General features: G+C 41.3%; 1 pseudogene; it reads left to right on the top strand.

Moving 5' to 3' along the window:
- The first annotated feature begins 538 nt into the window (after nucleotides 1-538).
- LOC101645502 lies at nucleotides 539-1,723 on the top strand (annotated as a pseudogene).
- Nucleotides 1,724-9,609: the final 7,886 nt, after the last annotated feature.

Raw genomic sequence — 9,609 nt, 5'->3', positions numbered from 1 at the left:
GAATGAAGTTGGGCCTCATAAACTATTTTCATGGAGCTTGAAGATGTTATGCTGAATGAAATAAGCCAGTCAAAAGGACAAATATTGCATGCCCTCCCTTAGGAAAGGAAAAGAACCTGCAAATGCATAGAGATAAAAATTGATTCGTGATGATCAGGGATGGGAGAGATGGGGAAAGGAGTGGTGCTGCTTATGGGACATTTGATTTGGGCTTACTGTGATAGCAAATTTTGTTGATTCCATTTGCAAACATGATAATATAATTGCACATTCACGTAGCCTATTAATGTAATTGATGTCAGTGAATTGTACGCCTGTAAAAAGTTGAATTGGTCAGTGTTGATACATATACAATAATAAAAAATGGACAAGAGAAAAAAAAATCAAGCTTTGAGTTGCAATATTAAGAGATTCTATGGCAAAATATTGAATGATGCAGAAAGCATCAAAGGGAGATAGAAAGAGAGAAGACTTTGAAGGAGGTAGTGGAGCAGCAGTTACCTCAACAGTGCAGAGTGACCAGCAACGGTCATAGAAAATGGTGAAAGAAACCAGATCCTATGATGCTTTGGGGGGCAAACCCAGTGCTACTCAGGAAGAGCTGAAAAAAACTTACAGGAAACTGGCCTTGAGTACCATCCTGATAAGAATTCAAATGAAGGCAAGAAGTTTAAACAGATTTTTCAAGCATTTAAAGTGTTTTCTGATGCAAAGAAAATAGAATTATATGACATTGGAGGTGAGCAAGCCATCAAGGAGGGTGGACAGGTGGTGGTTTTTGTTCTCCAATGGACATCTTTGATATGTTCTTTGGAGGTGGTGGAAGGGTCCCGAGAGAAAGGACAGGAAAAAATGTTGTGCATCAAATCTCACTAACATTAGAAGATATGTATAATGGCGCAATAAGAAAACTAACTCTGCAAAAGAATGTGATTTGTAAAAAATGTGAAGGCCGAGGTGGTAAGAAAGAAGCAGTAGAATGCTGTCCTAACTGCTGAGGTACTTGAATACAAATATGAATTCATCAGATAGGACCTGGAATAGTTCAGCAAATTCAGTCTCTGTGCATAGAGTGCAAGGGCCATGGGGAACCAATCAGCCCTAAAGATAGACATGAAAGTTGCAATGGAAGGAAGATAGTTCATGAGAAGAAGATTCTATAAGTTCACATTAACAAAGGTATGAAAGATGGGCAGAAGATAACATTCCATATTGGAATAGACCAAGAACCTGGACTGGAGTCAGGAGATATGATTACTATTTTAGATCAGAAGGACCATTCTGTTTTTACCAAATGAGGAGACCTTTTCACGAGTATGGACACACAGCTGGTTGAAGCATTGTGTGTGTTCCAAAATACAGTATCAACTCTAGACAACCAAATCATAGTTATCACTTCTCACCCAGGTCAGAATGTGCAGCATACATATATTAAATATGTGCTAAATAAAGCCATTTTAATTTATTGCAGACCACGTGAAAGGGTTTCCTAAGCATTGAATTTAAGGTGAGCTTCCCTGAGAATGATTTTCTCTCTCTCGATAAATTCCCTCTGCTGGAAAATCTCCCACTTGAGCAGAAGGAAATAGAAACTGATGAAATAGATCAAGTAGAACTTGTGGACTTGGATCCCAACCAGGAAAGATGACGTCACTATAATGGAGAAACACATGAGGATAATGACCATCATCCCAGAGGTGGGGCCTAGTGTCAGACCTCTTAATAGGGGCCAGTGAATATCACTCACTGCTGGCATTTTATAAGTAGTAGTGAAAAAGTGAAGGACTGTAATAATAATATGCTCACCACTTGCTATCTTTTTCTTTGATTATTCAATTATATTAGTGTTTTAAAGTTAAATGAAGAATAAACTGAAATACAAAAGTTCAAAATAAAAGATGGAAAGAATTGAGAGGTTGGAATGGAGGATGGGGCTGCACACCGGCCAGAGGAAGGCCAGGGCAGCACAGAGGCCCCTCCTGTCGGTCCCGTGTCTTTCGGAACCAAGATGAGAGGTTGGAGATGGAGGTGCGGGACAGAGATAGAATTTAGCCAGGAATATGAAGCTGGGAAAGATTTTATTCAGGCAGGGAAAGAACTCCTGTGAGGGAAGGGAGAGCAGAGAAGGACGGGGCCATCTTGAGCCCCCAGGCAGGTTCTGAGACACAATGAGTTAGGTCAGGGAAACCATGGCTGGCAGTGAGGCAGTGGAACATATATAGGGCTTGAGCCAAGGACGTATGTACTGGCAAGGGAAAGGAAGGGATTTTGGTGCTGCAGCTAAAGGCTCTGTGTCAGGATGTGGTCTGTGATTAAATCATCCCAGAACAGTGAGGGAAGGGGCTATAGAGACCCAGCCGGAGAGTTAAGCTCCTTGGAATGCTGGAGGCAGGGACTGCACAGTCTACCTTTGGCCTTGAGAGGCAGGGGCTGCACAGTCCAGCAGGCTTTCTTTTGGGAGAGTTGGGGAAGCGGCTGTATGGTCCGTACCCAGCCCAAACATCCCAAACTCTCAATAGTGGTAATAGGTGTCATGTTCTGTACTTCCTGCTGAGATAGGGTGAAGAAAGGGGAACTAAGAGTTGGAAGGTTCGGGCCCACGTCGGTCAGCAGCGGACTGTAAAGGCGAAGCAATAGTTGGTTGAAGGTCAGGTTGGAGATGGCTTTCATTCGGTCCTGAAAAAATTTAAACAGAGGGAGCCAACAGTAACAGTACAAAAATTATTGCCAAAGGCCCAACGAGGGGCACAATTCATGACATGACAGAACTTTGAAACCAGAGGAGGGGCTGGTGGTGCCCCACTCATGTTTTCTGATTTCCTCGGCCATGTTGCAGAGTGCTTTAACATTTTATTTAACTACTTTTGACTTATTGATATAGTGTACGCACCTTTTTGTCAGCTATTAACAAATTGAATGCATGATGGTTTTTAAGAGTTACCTGTGCCAGGGATGTAAGTTGTTGCTGCAAGAATAGAGACTTTGAGGTGGAGTTTATGACCAGCCGGAGTTGTTTGTTAAAGATCTGTGTTTGGAGTATGTTGTGCCCTAATGGGTGCGTGTGCAGACATTGGCATGCGGATGTATGAACATAAGTGAGTGACTTTGTATCAATCAGTGTGAGTGGGAACATGGACGTGTGAGTGTGTGCAGGCATGTGCACAGAATGTAAATGAATGTGGTGTGAATAGTGAATATAGGAGTGTGAGAATGTGAGCATGAGAACAAGTTGTTGTTGTAGTGAATATAGGAGTATAAGAATGAGCTGGTGTATTAACAGTTATATTATATTTGTAAATGTTATGTGGAGAAAAGCTATTTTCATCCTGATTTGTGAAATAACAGACTAGTTGTGGTGGTGATTTTGGTTCGGCTTTTATAATAACTTGTGTATTTTGTTAGCTGGCTTTGTTCAGGGATTGTTTCCTGAACTCTGAATTACTACATGCATGTGTCTGAGACTAGGGAGGGATTGGGTGTAACAGAATAGAGTAAGAAGTTAAGTAGAAGAAGTTTTAGTAAAGCATAAGGTTGTAGGGCCCACCATCTGAGTGGAGTAATGGTCATGGTGTGGGTTAGGGGTTAATTTCCCCCAAGTCAAATGATGCCAATTGGGTCTTCGAGGACTTTGATTGCTCTGGGAGTCGTCAGACATCAATGTGCGGTCTATTTTACTTGGGTTGCAGAAGTCGGAGATGGATATTTTTCAGCAGAACAGAGTTTTCTGGGTTGATTACAGGTAGGTCAGGTTGTGCAGGATCAGTGGTAGGCAGACATCTGTCTGCATGTTCTCAGAGAAAAGTTTTTAAGAGAGAGAGATAGGGTAAGTAGTTTGCCAGTGGTGGTTGTGTGACTGGTAAGGTATGATTGATTAAATTAGGCCTGCCATCCATCAACTTGAAGGGGCTTAGGAAAGAGGAAGAGTGAGGAGTGGTGTGGATTCAAGTTAGGGCTAGTGGAAGCAGGTCTATTTATGACTGGTATAGTTTTAGAGTTAGTTTAGACAGATGCCTTTTTATAATTCCATCCATATTTTTAACTTTTCTAGAGGACTGATGACTGTACGGGCTATGTAAGTACCACTTAATGTCTAGTGCGAATGACACTTGTGTGATTTGAGACACAAGCATAGGTTGTAGGAGCTGAAGAAGAGCACAGGGGCCTCTATGCAGGGAATCATGGACTTGATGGATCAGATCTTCAGCTTGGTTGACGGGGAGAGCTATTCACTTACTGTTTTTGATGGGGGACACTTGAGTTGTTAGGAATCTTCTTTAGCTAAGTAGAGTACTCGAGTGAGAGCAATGAGTTCTGCTTTCTGAGAAGTGGTTCTGTCCGGGAGATGTGCAGCTTCCCAGACCTGATCAAGTGAAACTACAGTATAGGCTCGTCTCTGTCCCTGGGCGTCTATGACAGAACTGTTATCAACATTCAAAGTTAGATCTGGATCAGGACAGGGCTGATTTAAAAGTTTTGGTTGAGGTAGTGTTGGTTCTTCAATTGCTTGCGGGCAGGACTGACTGCTAGGTTCTGGTGAGTCCAGGAGCTGAGGGAAGAGAGTGGCTGAGTTTAGAGAGGAAGCCAGGCACAGGGTTATGTTAGGGTTTTCAATAAACATAAGTTGGATTTTTGGGAGACAATAAAAACAAGACTTGGTGTGAGGGAAGGTTTTGCAGTTTGTGGGTATATAATGTCTGGATAGGCTCTCTTAGTGTTAGTTTGAGAGCTTTTATAGTAAGGGTGTCAGCTACCACCAGGGCCCCGAGGCATGGCTGTCAGCCTCTCACATCATATCTAACTGTTTGGGCAGATAAGTTACTGGAGAGTGGGAGGGCCCCAGGGGCTGAGTCAGGACTGCAGCTGCTAGGCCCTGCCTAATATCCGTGTAGAGAAAGAAAGTTTTGCTAGGGTTTGGTAATGGAACAGGCACATCATTGCTAATGTCAAATGGATCTTTGCTCAAAGCAGAGAATACCAGAAAGATGTTTATTTGTGTTTTATTCACTCAACCAAGGCACTCAACTGTATGAACCATAACAAACTATGGATACCCTTGAGAAGAATGGGAATTCTAGAACACTACATTGTACTTATGTGGAATCTGTACATGGATCAAGAGGCAGTTTGTTGGAAGAGGACAAGGGCATACTGAATTGATTAAAATCAGGAAAGGTGTGCATCAGGGTTATATCCTCTTACTATACACATTCAATTTGTATGCTGCATGTGTTAGACAGGGTTCTCTAGAGAAACAAAACCAGGATACTAATAATTTTTTTATATTTATACAGATAGATATATAGATAACATAAGAAATAAACAGTTAATTAATCTATAAAGCAGTACAAATGGCTGAGTGCAACGCACTTCCATGAGGCAGCTAGTACAGTGGCAGTCCTTCAAGTATTGAGGGCGGCCGGGTATCCTCCGTAGAGCAATTCAGGCTATCTGGCCACAGGCAGCAAACAGCAAGGCAGGTCAGCAACAATCAGCCAGATGACAGGGTCTGACAGTCCCCAGCTCAAGAGATGTACATTTCAGTAGTGTGGTGACGCATGTCTTAAAGGAACCTCTAGTTACAGCGACACAGTCCACGAGTTAGGTGTCCCATAGGTAGTGTAGCTTGCAAATGGAGGCAAGAACAAGTAAGGCAACCACACCCTGGTCCAATGATCCAAGAGCAAGAGAGAGAGAGAGGTGAGGCTCGCCGAGCCATTTATCTCTCCACCCTTCAACTAATCTCACATGTGTTCATTGGCCATGTTGGCACAACAAACCTACCTATCACACTGAGCAAATAATCAGAGACCAGATTATATGAAGAAGAATGCAGCATCAGGATTGTAAGAAGGATTATTAGCATCCTGCGATATGCAGATGACACAATTCTGCTCAATGAAAATGAGGAGGACTTGAAGCATTTCCTGACAAAAATCAAGGATTGCAGCCTTCAGTATGGATTACAACTCAATGTAAAGAAAACCTGAATTTTCACAACTGGACAAATAGGTAAGATCATGATAAACAGAGAACAGACTGAAGTGGTCAAGGATTCCATCTTGCTTGGATCCACAATCAATACTCATGAAAGCAGCAGACAAGAGGTCAAACGATGTATTGCATTTGGTAAATCTACTGCCTAAGACCTCTTTAAAGTATTGAAAATCAAGGAGTTTTCTTTGAGGACTAAAGTTCACCTGCCCCAAGCCATGGTACTCTCCATTGCATCAGATGCATGTCAAAGTTGGGCATAGACTAAGGAAGACCAAAGAAGGATCAATGCATTCGAATTACGGTGTTGGTGAAGAATATTGAGAGTACCTTGGACAGCTAAAAAGACAAACAACTATGTCTTGGAAGAAGTACAGCCATTCAGAATGCTCCTTAGACATACGGATGGTGAGATTTCATCTGATACATTTTAGACATGTTGGCTGGAGAGACTAGTCCCTAGGACAGCGGTTTTCAACCTGTGGGGCACGACCCCTTTGAGGTAGAAAATGGACAAGTTATGAAGTAGCAACAAAATAATTTTATGGTTGGGGGGCTCACCACAACATGAGGAACTGTATTAATGTGTTGTGGAAGGTTGAGAACCACTGCGCTAGAGAAAGACATCATGCTTGGTAAAGTAGAATCAGAGAAAAAGAAGAAAACCTTTGAGAAGGATTTGATTGACAATTGGATTGGCACAATAACTGCATTGATTGGCTCAAAGATAATAACAATGCAGAAAACCACAGGACAGGACAGTGTTCTTTCTGTTGTACATTAGGCCACTATGAGTTGTAAACCACCTGGATTTTCTCTGTCTCAAGAAGTGATGGCACTTAACATTGATTCAAAGTACACTCTACACTAATACTGCCTCATTAACATAACAACAAAGTCCATTCCCAAATAAGATTATAACAACAGGTATAGGGGTTGAGATTTGCAGCACATAATTTGGGGGGTCATGCTCCAATCCCTAACATGATATAGACCCATGCAGTACTCCCTTCTATTCAAATGACTACCTCTTGGTCTGCACTTATTGCACTTACTATGTTATCCTCCTCTTCACTGTAAGACATTTGAACTTATCTGGAAGTGATTGAGTCAAAAAGGCCAGCCAGAAACTTAGTGCAAAAGAATTGTTAAAATTAATGGACTTCCTAGTTTGCCTTTAGAACCAGAACCGTCTGGTAAAATATGTACCCAGAGTATGTCTGCTAATGGAGATGCATGGACTTCAATTTCAAATGTGACTAGGTTGTACTTCCTTTACCTTCACCTTTAGTTGGCTGAAATGTAGACCTAAATTAACTCAGCTAGCCTATTGTCTTCTGCTTCCTGGGAAGCAAGTAGCAGCTGAATCAAGAATTGGAGGAAGAATTTTGTGGGATTGGAAATCTGAATCACGGTCTGACTCTTAGGAATTTTCTTTTCCATTTTATTCAAGTCCTTCCGACTCTGATGTTATCAGTGGTTTCCTGAGACAGAGAAAACCCAGAGTTCCTTAAAGAGTTCAACTACCTTCTTCAGCAAAATCCAAAATGGCAAGATCAGCTGCTGCAGAGAAACTCCCCTCCTGTGTTTGTGTCCAAGAAAACTCACACACAGAGAACCTACTGGCAGGCCTCTTGCATTTGTCCCTTCATTTATTTAGCTAAGAAGTACAGTCTGTAGTGATTCTAGGAAACCCATCCAATGTCATCATGAATAGGACACTTGTAAGCAACAAAGTGATAGCAAAGGACAGAGAAAACCACGCCACTTTGGATAAACCAAAATGCACAAGCCAACCAGCACCAACAGAATGGATGATGACCTGGGAAGATAGTAAGCTGAAAAGCAAAGTTGCTTTAACTTGCTCAGAGTTTAAGTTGCTCAGAGGTAATTTCAAGATAGTACAAATATTAAAAAAAGAAACTAAAGTTGATGCTTTTCTACCTTCTGCTTCTCATCTGTACATAGACCAAGAGGTAGTCATTTGAATCGAAGGGAATACTGCATGGTTTCAAATGCGGGAAAAAAACGTGCATCAGTATCGTATCCTTTCACTATACTTATTCAACTTGTATACTAATCAGATTATCTGAGAAGCTAGACTATATGAAGGAGAACTCGACATCAGGATTGGAGAAAGGCTTAATAACAACCTGTGATGTACAGATATCACAACCTTGCTTCCTGAAAGTGAAAAGGACTTAAAGCACTTGTTGATAAATTATAAGGATTTCAACCTTGAATCATAACTCAATGTCAAGAAAACAAAAACCCTGAAACTGGACCAATAAACATCATGATGAATGGAGACAAGATGGAAGTTGTCAAGGATTTTATATTGCTTGGATCGACTCATAGAAGCAGCACTCAAAGAATCAACAATGTCTTTCATTATGCAAATCTGCAACACAAGACCTCTTTAAAGTGTTGAAGAGCAAAGATGTCACTTCGATGCCACTAAAGTGTGCCTGACCTAAGCCATAGTATTTTCAATCACCTCATGTGCACGTGAAAGTCGGACAACCAGTAAGGAAGACTGAAGAGGAATAAGAGCATCTGAAGTATGGTGTTGGAGAAGATTATTGAAAGTACAGTAGAAGAACAAACAAATTTACCTGCAAAGAAATACAGCCAGAGCACTCCTTAGAAGTAAGGATGACAAGATTCCATCTCACATATTTTGGACATGTTATTTATTAGGAGAGATCAGTCCCTGGTAAAGGACATCAGACTAGCTAAAGTAAAGCATCACCCAAAAAGAACAAGACCATCAAGGAAATGCATTTACAGAGTGTTTCTAACAACAATTGTGAGGACAGTGTAAGATTTGGCATTGTTTCATTTTGTTATGCATAGAGTTGCTACGAGTTGGAACCAAGTCGACAGTAACTAACAACAGCAACTGCTCAACTGAATTCCTCAGGTTTCCCCTCAAACGGTATCTCTTTGGGATTCTACTAAACTTTTGAGGGTTTTGATATAGAATATCAGTGATCGTATTTACATACCCCAATGTTGCATGGTTTCACGGAAGCACTGAGGTTTCAAAGGCCTGAACGTAGAGTCAAGAAAGTACTAGCTATGCTATTGACTGACCATGTTATCTTAACTCCTTCCCTTCTCTGGACTCATTTCCTCATTTGCAAAGTAAAGCGCATAGACACATGGCATCTAGGATTGTTGTTGTTAGAGGCCATTGAGTCATGTCTGACTCATAGCGACTATGCACAACAGAATGAAATACTGCCTGGTCCTTTGCCATTTACACAATTACTATGTTTGAGTTCGTTGTTGCATCCTTTACCTTGCGAGTCTTTTGTGCTGACCCTCTGCTTTACCGTGCATGCTATCCTTTTCTAGAAATAGATCTCTTTTGATGAGGAGTCCTGGTGTTGTACTGGTTATGAGTTGGGCTGTGATCTGCATAGTGAGCAGTTTGAAGTTGCCAGTAGTTCCTATGGAGAAAGCCTGGGTTTTCTATTCCCATAAACAGTTATAGTCTCAGAAGCCCACAGAGAAGTCTCTGTGAGTCAGCATTGACTCCATGGCAGTTGTTTATTTGTTGTTGTAGTTGTTTTAAATTTTTATTGTATCTCTCCTGATAACATGTTCAAATTA

Source organism: Echinops telfairi, unplaced genomic scaffold (assembly GCF_000313985.2).
Source record: "Echinops telfairi isolate 266 unplaced genomic scaffold, ASM31398v2 ScPeMD7_7472;HRSCAF=8510, whole genome shotgun sequence".
Lineage (NCBI taxonomy): Eukaryota > Metazoa > Chordata > Mammalia > Afrosoricida > Tenrecidae > Echinops > Echinops telfairi.
This window is presented reverse-complemented; position numbering and strand designations above follow the sequence as displayed.